This window comes from Arvicola amphibius, chromosome 7, assembly GCF_903992535.2.
Source record: "Arvicola amphibius chromosome 7, mArvAmp1.2, whole genome shotgun sequence".
NCBI lineage: Eukaryota > Metazoa > Chordata > Mammalia > Rodentia > Cricetidae > Arvicola > Arvicola amphibius.
The window spans coordinates 48027665-48048404 of NC_052053.1; the positions used below are offsets into that span (position 1 = coordinate 48027665).

A 20740-nucleotide genomic window follows, 5' to 3' on the forward strand; every position below is an offset into this window, starting at 1 on the left:
CTCCCTCCTGGGGACCAGTTTTCTGGTCTCTTAAGTTCTGTCTGACCCCTCTAGCCTAGCTCATCCACTGGATGGCAGGAAGCCGCAGGCCTAGTTACCTGTAGCCCTTCTGTGTCTACTAGAGCTGTCCCATTTCAGACAATGATGTCTTTACCCGAAGAGTGCCCCCGTACTACCCAGCCACATTTGTGTCCTGCCCCCACAAGGCAGCTGCTGGCCATCACTGCACTCTACCATCCCAGCGTCCAGGAGGCATCACTGCCCCGTTAGGATATTCCTGCTGAGGGTCCCCTGGGTTCAATCCAGATTCCAGTTCATCCCTCCTGCTTCCATGGAAGACAGAGGGCAGATGCCAGGCTGGCTTCTTCTTCTTTTTGTTTTTGTTTTTTTTGGTCTTTCAAGACAGGGTTTCTCTGTATAACAGTCCTAGTTGTAATGGAACTAGCTCTTGCAGACCAGGCTGACCTCAAACTCACAGAGATCCACCTGCCTCTGCCTCCCAAGTGCTGGGATTTAAAGGCATGTGCCACCACCACTACCTAGTTCTTCTCTCTCTCTCTCTCTCTCTCTCTCTCTCTCTCTCTCTCTCTCTCTTTTAAAGATTTATTTATTATTTATACAACATTCCTTCCATGTATGCTTGCATGCCAGAAGAGGGCATCAGATCTCATTATAGATGGCTGTGAGCCACCATGTGGTTGCTGAGAATTGAACTCAGGACCTCTGGAAGAGCAGTCAGTGCTCTTAACCTGTGAGCCATTTCTCCAGCCCCATTTTCTCTCTCTTTTTAATTTTTTTTTTCTGAGACAAGAGTTTCTCTGTGTAGCCCTGGCTGTCCTGGAACTTGCAGACCAGACAGGCCTCAAACTCAGAGATCTGCCTGCCTCTGCTGCCTGAGTGCTGGGACTAAAGAGTGTGCCCCCACCACCTACAGGCTGTTTCTGCAGTGCTGCCCTGTAACTATGAACCTAGCCCTGGACTCCTGAGGACATGCCAGACTTGCAACAGAACTCCCAGAACGTACCCAAGTCCTGCCTGTATGAAACATTCTGGAGACAGCCACGTAAGAACACAGATACAGTCACATGGCTGGGACAGTCCTCTGGAGGACAGGGAAGGGCCTGTGCCCACTCTGAGCTGCAGTGTCAGGGCAGGTTCGATATGTAGCTAGGACCCCGAGAGGAGCCCTAGCTAGCCCTGGAGGTGGGAGGAAGGCAAGGATGTAAAGTGGCTGAAAGGATGGAGTGAAGGGCCCAGACCCATGGCTACAAGTAACGAGCCGAGGTGGGTACAGAATACCAAGTGCAGGGCCTGAGGGAAGGGAAGTCTCAACAAATGCCATGGCAGGAGCCACAGAGGACTTGCAGGGTGTGAGTCGCATGAGGCTGAGCGTGCGTTCACTGTCCCCAGAACACTACTGAATCCCTATGGGCCACAGCAGACCCTTGTGGCTGGCTGAGAGAGAGAGCCACCTTTTCTGCAGGGCTGAGCAGACCCCAGAGCTACCCTGTTCTAGCTGGGCTGCATACATGGAAAGGACACCGCAATATCTGTTGCCCAGGTCACCCTGTTTGTCCTCTTTGAGGAGCTGACCCTGCAGTGTGGGGGATGGGATGTCCTGGGTGAACTGGGGAGGGAGGAGCCGCCCTCACCTGGCACAAAGCAGCACAAAGCCTGGAGGGCTCAGAACACCCTACCTCTCCACTTCTTGGAACCTTAAGGATCTCCACTCTCGTGACAGGTTCCAGCCGTCTGGAATTCTGGCAACTGGAGACTCTGATGCTGATAGACTACCAGAGGAGAACCCTGCGTCTCTTCTCTCACAGGCTCTTTAGGAGGTGCAGGGGGAAGGGCGGTGGGAGAAAAACAACAGCAGCCCAGGCAGCCGCCCCCTCCACACCAGCTCCATGTTGGGTGCTTCCAGACAGATACCCAGCTCCTTCCATAATTTATTTCCTACAGTTTCTTATTTAACGAGCCAAACATCACAGCGCAGTACCCTGCACCAACAGAGCTATTCATTTGCATAACAATTTGTCTATGACCCTCCCCACAGCTGCCAGCTCTAGAGGACCGACTGGCGGCTTGCACCCACGCCCACATCCTTGGTGCCTACTAGTGCCTGGCATTTAGGCGGAACAAAGGTTTGCTGTTGCCAGGATTACCTCACGATGGTACTCTGAGGTAGAGACTGCCAATCATTTGCGGATGAAAACACCGAGGTCCACAACTAAGACAAAAGTAGCCTGAGATAGCAACTGACTGGGAAAGGGGGTAAAAGCTAAACTCACCAATCATACTCTTCCATTCATCCAGTCAACCAGCTAGAGAAAGAGTGACCAATGTCCCCAGGAAGGAGCAAGGGACCCCGCAACATCCTGACACCTAGTGGACAGAGAGTCTGGGGAGCAATGCCCATCCTGTGACATGTCAACCCATGAGCTCCCCAAACAAATGCCCTTTCCAGGAAGGGGTGGCTCCTCGGCTGGAGTTTAGGGACAGAAGGCTTCTGTGAAGAGAGTCCAGACATGAGCCGGGAGACTCCAGCGGGCAGAGGTGCAGGTAAGGACTGGGATAGGAGTCTACAGAGACTAAGTCTGCGGGTCATTATCCTGGGAACAGAGGACAAGGGAGGAATGCACATCCCCACTGGGCTGCTGGTATCTCTCTTGATAAAGAAACAATGAACAAATCCTGAGGTGGAGGCAGGGGTGTGGGGGCATTGGAGCAAGCTGAGGACCACACTGCTTGGGTTGTGTTTGTGCAATCAAATCTACTAATGCCCACACTGCTCAGGACTAGATATGCACCAGCTCCCTTCATCCTCACAGGAGGTGGGGATCCTATCTACAGCCTGCAGGTGCGGCAGCTGAGGCTGGGTGCCAAGCCTTCAGCCGCTCTGTAGATAGATAGCTCTCCACTCATTGGGTCAAGACCAAGCGTTTCAAGCTTCCCAGCTATGTTCTCAGTGGTGCCGCCCACGATGTCTTATGCAAGCCTCACCTTCCCTTCTGTGCTATCGCTACCTCCTGACAACTCCATGCATCCTTGCACACTGACCACAGATGATCTGCTTGTGTGAGTGATTGCATGGTCACCATGGACCAGAGCTAGAAGCTTCAAGTAGGGACCCTATATGCATCTCAGGACCTTCATCACAAGTGAACCTCAGGCTAGCTGGACCTCCTGTCTCTGCATCTCTGCAAGTAGGGACTCTATGCATCTCAGGACCTTCATCACAAGTGAACCTCAGGCTAGCTGGACCTCCTGTCTCTGCATCTCTGCAAGTAGGGACTCTATGCATCTCAGGACCTTCATCACAAGTGAACCTCAGGCTAGCTGGACCTCCTGTCTCTACATCTCTGCAAGTAGGGACTCTATGCATCTCAGGACCTTCATCACAAGTGAACCACAGGCTAGCTGGACCTCCTGTCTCTGTCTCTCCATCTCTGGGTTTACAAGTGCATGTTACAATACTGCTTCTTTTTTTCTTTTCCTTTGGTTTTTCAAGACAGGATTTCTGTGTAACAGCCCTGGTTGTCCTGGAACTCGCTCTGAAGACCAGGCTGGCCTCAAACTCTCAGAGATCCACCTGCCTCTGCCTCCTGAATACTGGCGTGCACCACCATCGTTCAGCTACCATATGGTTTCTTATGTGAGTGCTGGGGACAGAACTCAGGTCCTCATGCTTGCAAGGTAAGCATTTTTACTGTTTGAGTCATATCCCCATCCCCAGCTTTTTGTTCACTTCTGAAGCCAGAACACAACTGCAGTGAGTGGTTTGATATTAATCCCGAATAGCTGACTCTACAGGGGTCTCCGAACTCCATTTCTGGGGTCAAGAACAGCAAAAGCAGCTAGGCTAAACAAGAAAACAGTGAAAGCAGAGGCCATCGAGATAGCTCAGTGGTTAAGTGGTGTCAGCTACCAAGGTTGAAAGCCTGAGCTTGAACCCCAGGTTCTTCATGAGGGAAAGAAAGAGCTGGCTCTCCTACGTTGTTCTCTGACCTCCATACGTGTGCTGTGGTACTTCAATAAGTAAATGTTAGAAACAAGCACACACCTGGAGGCGAAGAGCAGCCCTCTGCCTAGTGGGCCCTAGCTGCCCCTGGACTCTGACAGGAAGTGTTCTTCACTGCGAGTCCAGCCTTTGTCTCAGTTTATCCTCCCACTCTCCAGAGTCAGCAGGGCAAGAGGACACCTTTCTCAGAGGAAGATGGGAAAAATCGAGGTCCACGGGGAACAAAGGACTCACAAAAGTATATATAGTGAGCAGCTGGCAGGACAGTGATAGACCCTGGTTTACCAGCTTGCTGGTTTGGGGCTCTGGTCGTAGACACCTTCTGTCATCCAGGCTCTAGTCTTCTGAGTGTTCAAACTTTACACATTTACATTTTATTTTGTAGAGCACAGGATGGACTTGATGGCAGGCAAGGATTCTATCACTGAGTCACACCCCGTCCCTTACCCTTGCATTTTCAAATCCTCGGCCCTGCTCAGCCTATGACCCAGGCCTGATGATGGAGTCAGGCTCGCCTGAAACCTGACCACACACTCGATGCCACAGCAGGCCCAACACACAGTGCCCTTCCCAGACTAGCTGTAGGTCGGCAGACAGCACTCGCACCTTACGTTATGAGACGGATGGGAATCTTACAGCTTGACTTCAAAAGTCCTCACTGGGCCAGGCAGTGATGGCACACACCTTTAATCCCAGCACTCTGGAGGCAGTGGCAAGTAGATCTCTGTGAGTTCAAGACCAGGCTGATCTACATAATGAGTTTGAGGCCAGCCTTGTCTACATGCAACTGCCTCAAAATAAACAAACAAATAGAAAGGTAAGGGGCACCAGCTGGAGTTGGTGGCCCACGTCTGCAGGCCCAGCATTTGGGAGGCTGAGGAGGACTGCTGTGAGTTCAAGGTCAGCCTGGGCTACACAGTGAGTCAGTCTAGCTACAGAATGAGACCTTGTTAAAAAAAAAAAAAAAAAAAGCCAAGCTCTCAGACACCCCGGAGGACACACCATTACTTTTACCAGTGAGGGGTGTCATAAGATTCTATGTAGCCTCCTCCAGTATTCCTACAAATTCTATGAGCTGGGGAGCCAGGCAGAGAGGGTGATACACCAGTTGGTAGTAGAAAGCAGGGCTGTGGGGTGGACGGACCTTACTGTCATATACCCCACCACACTGCCACACTGCCACACACACACACACACACACACGCTACCTTAGAAGTCCTACTCCACAGATGGAAAGACTGAGGCACAAGGCCACTTGCTCACATTCTAACAAGCAGGAAACAGTAGTGTGACATGACTTGCCTGCAGAGCTGTCCTTCGAAAGATTTTGGTCACTGATGGTCAGCACAGATGGCAAAAGAGCACTCAGAACACAAGGCCAAAGTACAACGGCCATTTGTCACCTCAGATAAGTCTGCATTTTCTCCAACATTTTAACGATTACATGTCAACCCTGCATCACAGGCAGCCCCTGACACGCTCCCTGTGTTTTCTGTTCCCAGTTGACTCCCTTGCCGCCCACTCTGCCTCCTCCTCTCTAGTCCATGTAGGTTCTCCTTAGGACCTTTGCACCTGCTCCTGAATGCTGTGCCCTAGATAGCTGTAATGGTTTCCTACCTCCCTCATCTCTGCTCAGACTGCAACCCTATTAAATACCTTCTCTGACCATTCCCAGTCTCTGTTCTCCATGATCCTCCCTGCTTTCCCTTTCTCCATGACAGCTATTACTATTTTACACGTTGCGCGTTCTGCGTTCATTTGCTGAATAAGTCCAAGTGCATCGACAAAGCATCTGACACCCCCTCTGGGTCTAAGCATAGTTTCCTGTGACCCCTTTCAATGCTAGCTCCCATGGTCACTCTAACTCGGAACCTAAAAGAGAAGCATTCTGTTAGAAACATCATCGGGTCAGCTTTCCCCAGGCATTAGGTGCCTCCCACCCCAATATTCTCTCACAAGGCACAAACAAACACGGGAAATCTCTGACTCTGGTTAAAGAGCAGCCAAATCAAGTTCCACCCAGAGCTGGGCTCGCCAGAACAGTCAGCTTCACTTTCACCTCAACCATGGCGCCCGTGGTCTTCAGCTTGCGAGCCCACCCGCCCTTTTTCTCCCCTGTTGAACCCTCTCGCATCTTGCCATCCCATTTTGGGAGCTGGTCCAGAAGCCAAGCCATCCCTAAGCTTTTAAGTAGCACAGCTTGGATTTTGGAAGGAGACCTAAGCTCATCCAACAGGTAGGAGGGGCAGAGGCCGGCCTTGTAAACGCTACACAGATTCCCCCATCTTGCACAAACGAGCGTCGTTCTCCTTGTGGAGAGAGCTCAATTTTCAAGGCAGGTTTCTCAGACCAGGGCGGGAGGCGACGAGAGCCCTCCCAACCCTGGCCGAGGTGGTCCTGCAGGGGGTCGCCGAGGCACTGCTAAGATCCTGAGGCGGGGGAGGAGGAGGATGCAGGTCCGTCTGTTGGCTCGGCAGCTCGGACATACCCTGGGAGGGGGCGGCCCTCAGCGGGGAGACGGGATGCTTCGCAGGCTTACAAGCAGAGGCCGCGGCCCTGGGGAATCCGCTGCCAGAGCGATGCAGGAGGTCGGATCCGGTCCGGGTCCGGTCGGCGGGGCGGGGCAGGGCGGGAATGCTGCGGCCTGAGTCCCGGACGGAGGCCGTTCTCTTGCCCTCGGGCCGCTGAGGGCCGCCGGCTGCTGGCTCCGGGCCCAGCCCCTCCCCCCGGTCCTGCTTCGACCGCTTCGAGAGCCTGTGGCTGCCGGTGTGCTGTCAACAAAGCGTCACTTCCGGGCCGCCCCTTAGCAACAGAGGAGGGGTTCCCCTGTCGTGTCCCGCCGCGAATGTGGGCGGCAGCGGCCTAAGGTTCCGGGCCCTGTGGGCTGCTCCTGCCCGTGCTGAGGCCTGCGTCCCCCAAGTTAGCTCTCAGGGTCCCTTCCAGAGAAGGGCTGTCTCTCAGGAGCGGGGTTCAGGACGGGACTGACTCCACCTTCCCTCGTCAGCGCTGACTCACGCGGCGTCCAATCCGACGCCTTTTGGGCTGTCTCCATGCAGCCACCACACTGCCCCTCAAGTCTGCTCCTCCCTCTCCTTCATGACAAGGGCCACTCACCCAGGAGCTGTCAGACAGCAAGCTAAGCTTGAGGCCTTCCTTGGCCCCTGCATTTCCTTCTAGTCACCAAGAATCTCTTAACAGTTGCTTCTCTTCCTTCAATAGTGCCCAACTTCTGTCCATCATTTTATTTTTCAAAAATGTTTATTATTGGCCGGGCGGTGGCGCACGCCTTTAATCCCAGCACTCGGGAGGCAGAGGCAGGCTGATCTCTGTGAGTTCGAGACCAGCCTGGTCTACAAGAGCTAGTTCTAGGACAGGCTCTAAAGCTGCAGAGAAACCCTGTCTCGAAAAAAAAACAACAAACAAAAATGTTTATTATTTTTAATAATGTGTATATGTGTGAGTGGGGGTGTATGCACGGGACTGCAGGTGCCTGTGGAGATGAAGTTATAGGTGGCCTTACGTTCTCCAGTGTGCTGGGAACCAGACTATCTCTCCTGCTTATCCTTTTCATTCTTTCTAAGATAATGTTTTTTCCATTTATTTACATTTGTGCACACGTGTGTGCATATGTAGGGGGTCAGAGGACTGTTTACTAGAGATGGTTCTCTTTTAAGTCCACCATGTGGGTTCCAGGAATCGAACCCTAGTCGTCTAGCTTGGTGCCAAGCACCCCTATCTGCTGAGTCATCTCACCGGCTCCCATCACCATTTCTCCTAACTTCTGCCATGGCCTCCTACCACAAATCTCCTCATTCCCTCTGCAGTCCCACAATCCAAGAGTGGGTTTCCCAAAACCATAAATCTCATCAGGGCATCCAGACTTTCCTGACCTACCCTCTCTCCTTACCCAGTCTCTCGGTCAGTTTCTTCCTTCATCTCTCCCGTTCAGATAGTGCACAGCTTAAATCAGTTTTTGTTGTTTGTTGTTCTTTACTCTTTGGCTCTTAGGGGGCCCGCCACCCAGCTCCCAACTAAATCATACACGGAGGCCTATTCTTACAAACGCCCGGCCTTAGCTTGGCTTGTTTCTAGCTTTTCTCATCTTACCCTACTTCTGTGCATCTCACTCTCACTCCCTCTGTGGCTAGACGGGTGACTGGGCAGCTGGCCCCTAGCTGCCTCCTCTCTTCCTTTTCTTTCTCCTTCTCTCCTCCCAGAGTTCTCCTCATATTTATTCTCTCTCCCTGCCAGCCCCACCTATCCTTTCTCCTGCCTCGTCATCGGCTGTTTAGCTCTTTATTAGACCATCAGGTATTTTAGACACAGCTTCATGGAGTTATAGAAATGTAACATAGCCAGCCGGGCGGTGGTGGCGCACGCCTTTAATCACAGCACTCGGGAGGCAGAGGCAGGCGGATCTCTGTGAGTTCGAGACCAGCCTGGTCTACAAGAGCTAGTTCCAGGTCAGGCTCCAAAGCTACAGAGAAACCCTGTCTTGAAAAAACAAACAAAATGCATCATAAAAATGCAACACATCTTTGCATCATTAAACGTTCCACAGCATAAACAAATGTAACACATCTTAAAATAATATTCTACAACAAGTGGGCTCAAACAATAAGTTGGTAAAATTAAACTTTTTTTAAAAAAATTGTTTTTTGAGACAGGGTTTCCCTGTGTGTAGTCCTGACTGTCCTGGAACTCTCTCTGTATACCAGGCCGGTCTTGAACTCAGAGATCCATTTGCTTCTTCTATCTTCCGAGTGCTGGGATTAAAAGCATGCGCCACCACCACCTGGCTGAACTCAAACAGTTTTCTCACTGCTATCCATATCTGATGTACAATACTTTTTTCTTGAGGAACTCTGGGGGATGGGCGTGGGGAAGAAGGAGGGAGGTGATGCTAGGTCTCAAATCCAAGTCCCAAGGCATACAAGAATTCTACCACTAAGCTATAAGATTTCTTGTCAAAATACAAAAAGGATGCATATGCCTGGCAGTAGTGGTGCACACCTTTGATCCTAGAACTCAGGAGGCAGAGGCAGGCAGATCTCTGTCAGTTCGAGGCCAGCCTGGTCTACAGACTGAGTTCCAGGACAGCACAGACTACACAAAGAAACCCTGTCTAGATACCTTAAGCAGGACAGTAAACAACTCATGGTTTCAGGAAGCCCCTGAAACTAACCAGCTTCACTAAGCCCCTCCCTGCCAGAGTAAACAATAAAAAGCTGAGAATTCCTCTCTGAACTGCAAAGGTTCTCAGAGAATAAAACAAGACTCAGACCAGACCAGCTGCCTGGAAGAGGTTTGGAGCAACTGAAACACTTGGACACCTGCCTGTTGAGGGCGTGCAAACTATGCAGTGTGTTCCAGGTTCCCAGCTTTGTCAGCTGTCACCCATGCAGGGGTGGGCCTTGGTGATGCAGCTGTCTCTTGAGTCATTTCTGTTCCTGTGAGTAACCCCTCACCCATATTCCTTTAACCCCAATAAAACTCAACACTTCAGGTTGGACCGTGGTGGTGTCTGCACTTTGGTTTGGCACGAATTCCCTATCTCGGGTGGGTAGATGTGTGTGTCGTAGCTCTCCAGAAAAATTTTGTCACACAACACCCTTACCTATGGCAAACCTAACACAACAGCATATTGAAACAATTCTACATCCATGACTGTCTTAGTTATGGTTACGATTGCTGTGCTGAAACACCATGACCAAAAGCAAGCTGGAGAGGAAAGGGTTTACTGGGCTGATACTTCCACATCACTGTCCATCCCTGGAGGAAGTCAGGACAGGAACCCAAACAGGGCAGGAGCCTGGAGGCGGGAGCTGATGCAGAGGCCATGAAGGGTGCACCTCATGGCTTGCTTAGCTTTCTTCTTTTGTTATTTGATTTTTGTATTTTGAGACAGGGTTTTCCTGTGTAGAGTTAGCTGTTCTGGAACTGACTCTGTAGACCAGGCTGGCCTCAAACTCAGAGATCTGCCTGCTTCTGCTGGGATTAAAGGTATCTGGATTTGCTGGGCAGTGATGGCGCACGCCTTTAATCCCAGCACTCGGGAGTCAGAGGCAGGTGGAGCTCTGTGAGTTTGAGGCCAGCCTGGTCTACAAGAGCGAGTTCCAGGACAGCTAGGACTACACAGAGAAAACCTGTCTCAAAAAACAAAAACAAACAAACAAACAAACAAGATTTCTCTGTGTATCTCTGTTTGTCCTGGACCTCACTCTGTAGCCCAGGCTGGTCTTGAACTCACTGAGATCCGCCTGCCTCTGCTTCCTGAGTGCTGGAATTAAAGGTGTGCACCACCACTGCCCGGCTCAACACCCCTCTTTGGTGATGAACCGATTCAGGCTGTAGTGCTCACCCTGTAAATGCCTCTGATTCCAGCGCTTGGCTAAATCAGAGGTTGATCTAGGCGCCCTGAGATCCTGTTCCCACAAACAAACACTGAATTTGATGCCTGCCTGGCCTACCCGGAGAGCTCCAGGCCATGGTTACGTGGTGAGACAGTGTTTCAAAAAACCAAGCTGAGCAAGCAAAAACTTCTCCAGTAAGTTAGGACAGAAGAAAACTTTTCAGTACCAGGAAGGCCAAATGAAAACTCGAGTTGACATCATACTTGTGAAAAACTGAAAGATTTTACTCCAAGACTAGGAAAAAGGCAAAGATGCTCACTTCTTTCTACTCAGCACAGGACCAGACATCTTCACCAGAGATTTAAAAAAAAAAAAAAAAGCGTGGCTGGAGAGATGGCTCCGAGGTTAAGAGCACTGGCTGCTCTTCCAGAGGTCCTGAGTTCAATTCCCAGCACCCACATGGTGAAAGGCCCCCGGAGTGGGGAGACTCTCACTCAAGTCTCGGGATAACACGACCCCCTAGGAACTCAGGAGAGACTGTCCTTGCTGCAATCACACAAGGTTTATTGACAGGTCAGGAACAAGTACGCTGGGGCCGAAACTCATTTCCCACGCCGGGGTAGAGGAGTTTGACCCCAAGTAGCTGGGAGAGGGGGTATTTAGGGGAAGAAACCACAGCCCAAAGGGGGTAGAAAGGGTGTCATTGGAAAATTCCGAAAGTACCAGTGATAATCACAAGGGGGTAACTCCCTGTTTCTCAAGATTATTCTCAAGATTATAATCTTTTTTTTTTGTTGGTTTTTTTTTGTTTTTTTCTTTCAAGATTATAATCTAACTTTATGGTCAGCTAGTTCCTGGAACAGAGTCACTGAACCGGCTAACCTAGATTTTTGATTCTTCTCTCCCTGCTAGATTTTTGGCTCTATTCTTTCTGCTAGAGGGGTCTGGATTTATCCGGGTCTTTCAATGGCAGCTCACAACTGTCTGTAACATATATGCAGGCAGAACACCAATACACATAAAATATAAACTTTTTTAAAAAGTACAATATAAAACACAAAATCTGTTGATTGTTCCATACACTTGAACAACCTGAAAATATTGAAAAGTATGATAGGCTTATTGGTACATGCTTTTCACCCAAGAGGCAGAAGCAGGAGGATCTTTGTGAGTTTGAGACCATCCTGACATACATAACCAGTTCCAGTCCAGCCAGGGCTACATAGTGAGATTCTGTCTAAATAAACAAATACATTTTGTAAAATGAATTGTTGTGGGCCAGGCATAGTGCCACGTGCCTTTAATTCCTGCACTCCTAAAGCAGAAGCAGACAGATCTCTGTAGGTGCAAGGCCAGCCTGGTTTCCATAAGTTCTAGGACGGGAGAGAAAGAGACAGACAGAGAGACAGAGAGAGCGCTAAGTGTCTGCTCAGATGCCAGAGGCTGACGCTGAGTATCTTTATCAATCACTCTACTTTTGGAGACATATCTCTCACTGGAAGTTCATCAGTTTGCCACAACTCCAGACTTTTCCATAGGTGCTAAGGATTTAACTGCAGTCTTCAGTTTGTGCGGCAGGCACTTCTCTCAGTGAGCTACCTCTCTAGCTGACCACACCAAACATGGTCCTGGAAACCTAACCGGGGGCAGCAAACCAGGGGGCAAGGGAATGAAGAAAGGGCAGAAACACATTCAGAAAAGCTAGGATTGTTTGGGATGTACTCAGTCTGATGGAGCAGCAGCTGGGCACAAACCTGGAACCTCAGCTGTTATGTATGTCACACGGGAAGGGGGTAACCTCAGCTCTTCTGTTATGTACAACACACGGGAAGGGGGTAACCTCAGCTCTTCTGTTATGTACGGCACATGAGAAGGGGGAACCTCAGCTCTTCTGTTATGTATGGCACACGGGAAGGGGCTAGCTAGTCTGGTAAGAGGTCTCTGTAGTCCAACAAAGTCAAGTTTCTCTGTGTCCTGGTAGCTACTCCTAAATAACCACTCAGATATTAATTAATTATAAATGCTCAGCTGATTGCTCAGGCTGGTTACTAGCTAACTCTTATATTTTAAATTAACCCATATTTGGGGGCTGGAGAGATGGCTCAGTGGTTAAGAGCACTGACTCTTCTTCCAGAGGTCCTGAGTTCAATTGTGGCTCACAACCATCTGTAATGAGATCTGGTGCCCTCTTCTGGGGTGCAGGTACACATGCAGGCAGAATACTGTATACATAATAAATAAATCTCTTAAAAAATTAACCCATATTTTATTCTTTCTCTCCCTTTTTAAGATAGGATTTCCCTGTGTAGCAGCCCTAGCTGTCCTGGAACTAGCTCTTGTGGACCAGGCTGGCCTCGAACTCAGAGATCCGCCTGCCTCTGCCTCCCCAGTGCTGGGATTAAAGGAGTGCACCACCACCACCAGGCCCCAAATTTCTTACCCTCTCCCACCTGGCCGCACAACACATTTATCTTGCTTTTCTCGGCAGCTGCTGAGACTCCTAAAACTCTGCCCTCCTTCTTCCCAGTATCCTCTCAGTTTTACTCTCCTGCCTAACCTCTACCTGTCCGGCGATTGGCCAGTCAGCTTTTTTATTAACCAATGAGAGTACTATCTATTTCCAGAGTTCAGAGTTTGTTCCACAGCAGTCCAGTTTTTGCACACACTGCCAGCATTCCCCCATGGACAGGAGGAAGAGCAATTCTGAGCCTGACGTGCTGGGAAGGCTTTCCTCCTCCCATGGTCTGAAGCATTGGGTCCTTGATGTGACTCATGTGCATGTCAACAACATGCAGCCACTCAGGGCTTCCGCAGCATTCCACAACAGTCCAGAAAGAAAAAAAAAAAAAAACACAACGTAGTTTTAAATTTTACTTTGTGTGTATGTGAGTGGGTGGGTGCCATAGTTCACTTTGGAGATCAGAGGACAGCTCTCAGGGGTGAATTCTCTCCTCCCACTGTGGGATTCATAGACGGAAGCCAGGTTGTCAGGCTTGGGTGGTAACAGGTTTTACCTACCTAGTCACCTCACCAGTTTCCCAAGGAGAAAAAATTCACGCACACTAGCATTGGAAAGAACGAAACATTTAAGAATAAAGTTAGGATCTGGAGAGATGGTTCAACAATTGAAAGTGCCTGTTGTTCTTACTGTGGGCCAGGGTTAGCTCAGTTCCCAGTGCCCACATGGCAGCTCACAACCATACATAATCCAGTTCCAAGAGATGCAGTGCCCTCCTCTGACTTCCTTGGGCACCAGGCAATGTATGCGATGCAAATACACACACGAAGGCAAAACACTCATACAAATTAAATAAATAAATAAAAACTAGCCAAAGAAGTGAAAAAAATCATATATTGAAAACTATAGCCAGGCGGTGGTGGCACATGCCTTTAATCCCAGTATCTGGGAGGCAGAGACAGGAGGATCTCTGTGAGTTTGAGTTTGAGGCCAGCCTGGTCTACAGAGCAAGTTCCAGGACAGCTAGGACTGTTACACAGAGAAACACTTTCTCTCGGAAAAAAAAAAAAAAAAAAAAAAAAAAACCTCAACCCCCCAAAACTACAAAAGAATGCTCATTAAAGAAAAATAAATAGAAATGTACCCCATGTTCATTGGCAGGAAGTATAGTACCGTTAGGATTGCAGTATTACCCAGATTGATCCACAAAGTAATTATAAACTCTTTCAAACTCCTAATAGCAGTTTTAAAAAATTGCAAAACTCATCAGGCATTGTGAGGTGTGTTTGTAATACCAGAACATGGGAGGCAGAGACACAGTATCCAGAATGCAAGCTATCCTTGGCTGTATAGTGAGTTTGAAGTCTCCTGAGCTACAAGAGATCCTGTCTCAAAATAACCAAGAAAAGAAGGGAGGAAGAGGGAGGGAGCAAAGGAAAGATTCACCTTAAGGTGGTGGCACACGCTTTTAATATCAGCACTCGGGAGGCAGAGGCAGGCAAATCTCTGAGTTCGAGGCCAGCCTGGTCTACAGAGTGAGTTCCAGGACAGCCAGGGCTACACAGAGAAACCAGTTTTGGGGGGGGGGGCATTCATAGAAAAAACAAACAAACAAACAAACTTGAAAAGATGAACCAAGCTGGTGGATACACATGCAAATAAAATCACAATGCAAGCAGGAGAATGAGGAGAGGCAGCTCAGCACTTACATGGCAGCTCCAAGCAGTCTGTGACTTCAGATCCAGCACTGTCCTCTGGTCTTTTTCAGCACTGCACACATGAGGTGCACAAACATAAATGTAGGCAAAACACCCATACACATAAACAAGCTCATAATGAGATACCATTTTCTCCTGTAAGAATGAATATGATTTCTTTTTAACACGAGCCAGCCATTCTACTTCTGGAAGTCGGGACAAATAACTGTATGTTGCTGTCTATTACCAGAGCCAGAAGGCAGAAACGGTTGTCTTTCCTGGTGTGGTTGTCTTTGCTAAACATGCTGGATGTCCCTAATGACTCCTACAGTGTCAGCAGCCAGGATCTAACACCTACATCAGTCCCCCGATGAACAAATAGCAGCCATCCCTCGGCCACAAAATAATGACGTTCTTTTACATGCTCTAACAAGTGTGAGCTCCCAAGTCATTATACTATGCAACATGAGCCAGTAACACATGCAGAAGCTCACAGCTTGATTTCACTTGAACAATGATGTAATAGCACAGCTTCAGGAGGGGGAGAGGTGGCTCAGTGGTTAAGACCATGTATTACTCTTCCAGAACACTCAAGTTCCATTCCCAGAACCCACACTGGTTGGCTCACAGCATTACCTCTAGCTCAAGCTCCAGGGTCCAGTACCTCTGTTCTCTACTGGTCCCTGCAGTCATATGCACACCCCCCACACATAATTAAAATAATAATAAAAACTTAAAAAGAAGATTGAGTTAATTATTACCAGGAAAACATTTTACCCATTTAACTCAGGCTAATAGAATATGAAAATGGCATACATGTTACTAGAGTCTGTGGGAGACAGGGGATGGGACTTTTGTCCAGGGGACTATGAGCCTCAGTCTAAGGTGAGGACGAGGCTGGAAACAGTGCTGGTGGCTGCATGGCATTAGAAAGTCACCAACGCTGCTGAAACAACCAGAAATCATTCAGATGGAAAGTTTAGGTTACACGAATTTGGCTACAGTTTGAATACAATCTACCCTGCAGGGGTCTCTGACACCATGGCCAGCCAAGTAACCATCCAAGGGAGACAAGAAGGCAGTTTGCTTCAACAGGACTCAGTAGCCAGTGCTTGTTCAGACTTCAAGCGTCTGACCTCGAGTAGTTTATCTTAGGCATATTTAGTCACAGCACAATTTGGTAAAATGTTTCCTGGCAATAATTAACTCAATGCCATGTGTACAAGCTTAAGACATGACTACACCCAAACTCTTAGTAAAGTAGAAGGCACATCTTCCATAAAGTTAAGTTCTGTAGATGACAGAGAAAACAAGCTCAGAGTAAGGGGCTGGGGGAGGAGCCTGTGTGGTTTCAGCCACACAGACAGTGCAAAGGTCACCAGACTATTAGAGTACGTCTGCTCCCAGCTTTCTGAGATTTTTGTTTTGTGTTTTAATTAATTTTTTTCTTCAGCTTTTCAAGATAGCGTTTCTCTCTAGCTTTGGAGCCTGTCCTGGAACTAGCTCTTATAGACCAAGCTAGCCTCAAACTCACCGAGTTCTGCCCTGCCTCTACCTCCCCAGTGCTGGGATTAAAGGCCCGTGCTACCACTACCACCCAGCCCCTTCCCAGCTTTCTGAGTGAAAAACAGCTTATACATCCCTCTTCCCTTTGAAGAGACAACCCTGTGTGTTTAATATTCCTGGTTCCTTTACTTATCTATGAGTACAGGACCCCCATGCCTACTACACTACCCAAATAATTTTTAGTACAATTGAAAAATTTATTTTTCTTTTTTTATTTGTGTGTGTGTGTGTGTGTGTGTGTGTATCTATGTGCCCTTGCCCTCCAGTACCAGAACAGGGCACCAGATCCCCTAGTTACAAGCAATTGTGAACTGCCCAATTGGGTGATGGGAGCCATCCAAACTCAGGTCCTCTAGAGGAACAGAAAGTATTCTTAACTCCTGAGCCATCTCTGCAGCCCTAGATTCATACAAATCTTTTTATTTTCTTTTTGATTTTTCGATACAGGATTTCTCTGCAAAGCCCTGGCTGTTCTGAAACTCACTCAAGACCAGGCTGGCCTCGAACTCACAGAGATCTGGCTGCCTCTGCCTCCCGAGTGCTGGGATTAAAGGCATATGCTAACACTGTCCAGCTGGAGTCATACAGTTTAAAGGAGGGAATTCTTTTTTTTCTTTTTTTATGTATATAATATTCTGTCTGTGTGTCTGCCTGCAGGCAAGAAGAGGGCATCAGATACCATTTCAGATGGTTGTGAGCCACCATGTGGTTGCTGGGAATTGAACTCACAACCTTTAGAAGAGCAGGCAATGCTCTTAACCACTGAGCCATCTCTCCAGCCCCCGAGGAGGGAATTCTTATAGTATATGAATTTATATCAATGAAACTCTTTAAATATAGTCAAAGATTGGCAAAATTAATTATCAGTTACATGCCTCTAAGAGTCAACTTTACTAGCCATTCATTCTCAGAACATAAATCTTTATGGGAGTGGGAGTGGGGAGAAGCTCAGAGGATAAAAGCTCTGGTTGCTCTTACAGAGAGAGGATGGGCATTCAGTTCCCAGCACCCACACGACTCAGACCATCTCTAATTCCAGTTCCAGGGATCTGATGTCCTCTTCTGGCCTCTGCAGGTACTGCATGTGGTGCACATACACAGGCAAAACACTCAAATTTATAAAATTTAAAAGCCTTAAGAAAAAGTTTGCATCCTTTAAATATTTGTTTCTGCATGTTACAGAAATGATTTGAAGTGTTCTGTTTGGGGGTTGGAGGGATGGCTCAGTAGTTACGAGCACTGGCTACTCTTAGTGAGAGCTAGGGTCTAGTTCTCAGCTCCTACAGCGGCTTACAACCACCTGTAACTCCAGCTGCAGGGGCCCAGTGTCCGCTTCTGCCTTCTGCAAGCACTAGCTATGTACATGATATACAGATATATATATATATATATGGAGGCTATAATAAAAAATAATAAAATAAACAATAAAGGTGATATGTTTGGGTGTCAAATTAACAAAGAGTGGTCTTGGGTTGATTAACTTTGATGATCTAATTTATTAGCTTAAGCAACTCCAAGGGGGTGTAGAAAGATGGTTCAGTGGTTAAAAGCACTTGCTGTAGCAGAGGTTCCCATTGTGATTCTCAGAACCCCATGTTGGGCAGCTCACAACATCTGAAACTCCAGGTCCAGGGGATCCCACACCATCTTCTGGCCTCTGCATGAACCTGCAAACCTGTGGTACACATTTACACAGGCACACACACACAGACACACACTCCTAAGTAAGCAGCTCATAGGCATTTATAAGGCATATTTCTGAGTGTGTCTGTGAAGATGCTTCCAGAGTTGGCTGAATGACAAGAGGAATACCTACTCTGCCTTTGGGCAGCAGCATCCCATGAACTGTAGTCTCAGAACAAAAGGGGAACAGAGGAAGCTACCTGAGCCCCATCATTCCACCTGCTTCCTGGTTGGCCACGAGCTAACTCCCTGCTCTGAGCTCCTTGCCATGCTGGACCGAACCCTCTGACTCCCTGAGCTGAAATAAACAAAGGTTGTCTGTGTCAGGTATTTTATCTCAGTGACAAAAAGAAATGAATGCAGGTCTGGAGATGTGGCTCAGTCAGGAAGGACGCCTGCTGAATGGGCATGACAACTGGTGTTCAAACACCCAACACCCACCCACAAAGCTATGCATAGCTGCATGGGCCTGCAACTCCAGCACTGCAGAGACAGGTGGACCCTGAGAGCTCGTTGTCTGCCTGAGTGAAACAGCAGAGTTCTTGTTAAGGGAGACACCGCCTCAAAGCAGTGAGACACATAGTGATGGTGGTACTTTAAAAGAGAATATCTCCCAAAGGCTCGTGGATTTGAAAACTTGGTTTCAGTCCATGGTGCTATTTGGGGAGGCTTAGGAGGTGTGGCATTGCTGGTGGAAGCAAGTCACGAGGGGCAGGCTCTGAGAATTTAAAGATTTCAGGCACCTTTAGTTTGTATTCTTTCTAGCCCTTAATTTTCTCTTTCTTTCTTTGTTTTTTGAGGCAGGGTTTCTTTGTGTAGTCCTGGCTGTCCTAGAACTAGCTCTGTCGACCAGGCTGCCTTTATCTCCTGAGTGCAGGGATTAAAGACATGTGTCATCACAACAACCCAGTTCCTTTGTGTTTTTTTGTAGAATTATTCTAGTGTTTTATGTGTATGAATGCCTGTATGTGCACTGTATGCTCTGGTGTCCTTGAATATGGTACCAGAAGAGGATTTCAGATCCCCGGAACTGGAGTTACAGATGGTTGAAGCTGCTGTGTGGGTGCCGAGAACTGAACTCAGGTCCTCTGCAAGAGCAACAAGTACTATGATTATGATTATTGGTTTTTCGAGTCAGGGTTTCTCTGTGTAACAGCTCTGGCCATCCTGGAACTCGCTTTATAGACCAGGCTGACCTGGAACTCACAGAGGTCCTCCTGCCTCTGCCTCCTGAGTGCTAGCAACAAGCACTCTTAACTGCTGAGCCAACTCTCCAGCCCTAATCTCTTTTGCCTGTGGTTCAAGATATGAGCTCCCAGCTTGCTGCTCCTTCTGCCAGTGACTACCTGCTGCTACACCTCCCTGCCATGATGCTGATGGACTATTATCCCTTTGGAACTATGATCCCAAATAGCCCCCCCTTTTTTCTCTATAACTTGTCTTGGTCATGATGTTTTGTCACAGCAAAAGAACAGTAACTAAGACAGAAGTTGGTATAAGGATTGGGGTGTTGCTGTGACAAACCTGACCATATTGTTTTTTGGAGGCATTTGGGAAACTTCGGGACTTTGGACTAGAAAACCGTGAGCCTGCTCTATGGGTCAGTGAAGTCCTAGTGGCCAGGGCCACGTAAATAAGAGGAGCTGACAAGTGATGTTGGGAAAAATTAGGAAGTATAATTATAAATGTAGATTTATGTATGTTTAGGAAAACTTGAGAAGGATTTCTGACATCTTGATTTTTCCTCCCCCTCTTTACTTTTCAATTTCTAAAAATTTATTTGCTTGCTTGCTCTCTCTTTCTTTCTTTCTTTCTTTCTTTCTTTCTTTCTTTCTCTCTGTCTCTGGCTTTTCAAGGCAGGGTTTCTCTGTGTAACAGCCCTGGGGGTCCTGGCTTTGTAGACCAGGCTGGCTTTGAACTCACAGAGATCCACCTGCCTCTGCCTCTGAAGTGCTGGGATTAAAGGTATGTATCACCATCCCTTGCCTTGCCCTCTTTACTAAAAAATATTGTATGTGGACTGGAGAGATAGCTCAGCAGTTAAGAGCACTGGCTGACCTTACAGGGGGTCTAGTTCAGTTCCCAACAGCCACATGATGGTTCACAACTGTCTACAGCTCTGGGTCCTGGGGATCCAGCACCCACTTCAGCCCTCCAGGTAGGTAGAGCTACACAGACATAAATGTAGGCAAAGCACCCATCCACATTCTTAAAAAAAATTGTGTGCATGTTTGTGCAAATATGTGTGGGAGCATGTATGTGTGTGTGCTGGGGAGCCCTGATCTAAAGGTCACTTGTCTTCCTTGATTGTCTATTTTATTCTTAGTGGGCAGTCTAGGGAGCCAGTTGCCTATCGCCATCCCCGCCCTTCCTGTCAACTCTTAGGTGAGTTCTGTGAATCCAAACTCCAGTGCTCACACCTGCGTACATCGCATACAAGCGCGTTATCCCCTGAAATATCAACAGCGATTTCACTTTAGCAGAGGATGACCTTGAACGTCTGATCTTCCTGTCTCTACCTCTCAAAAGCTGGGCCAAAGCATGCATCCCCCGCCCCCATATCCAACTAGAAGTGCTGCTGGATCAGAAACCCAGGCACGCTAGGCAAGCGCTCTACCAACTGAACAACACCCTCAGCTCTTGTTTTTCCTTTTCTATTGCTTTGAAATTGTGAAATTACAGAAATTCTACAGTTTATAAACTCCAAAGGCAAGGAAACACCGAGCTGTACTCCAAGCGGTACTTACTGAGCCACACGGTCATTTCCATAAGGACTCAGTATTGAACAAGACCACACCCGGGGACTGGATCCAGTTCACCAAACATCTGGGCCGCGGTAATGGCGGGGAGCGAGAGAGATTGACAAGAGTATCGGGTAGCTGAGGCCGAGGGACTCGCAGCAATGAGCTCACGGGCTGCCCTGGCGCTCGGCGCAGGGGTTTGCCTGGCCTAAAAGAAGTCC

At 48.3% G+C, this 20740-nt stretch overlaps 1 protein-coding gene across 7 annotated transcripts in view; it reads right to left on the minus strand.

Annotated features, from left to right (window-relative positions):
• Zer1 (zyg-11 related cell cycle regulator) overlaps positions 1-20726 on the minus strand; it is a 39625-nt gene extending 18899 nt beyond the window's left edge. Inside the window, exons 1-2 of one of the 7 annotated variants that reach the window (XM_038337943.1) lie at positions 20526-20726; positions 14542-14602 (exon numbers count right to left, since the gene is read on the minus strand). The gene's annotated coding sequence lies outside the window, so the exon portion shown is untranslated. Of the gene's footprint in view, positions 1-5323; positions 5349-6509; positions 6953-14541; positions 14686-20525 lie in introns of those variants that run through there. The other 6 variants (XM_038337944.1, XM_038337946.1, XM_038337945.1 and 3 more) reach the window with 6 other exon arrangements.
• Between the last annotated feature and the right edge of the window lie 14 nt (positions 20727-20740).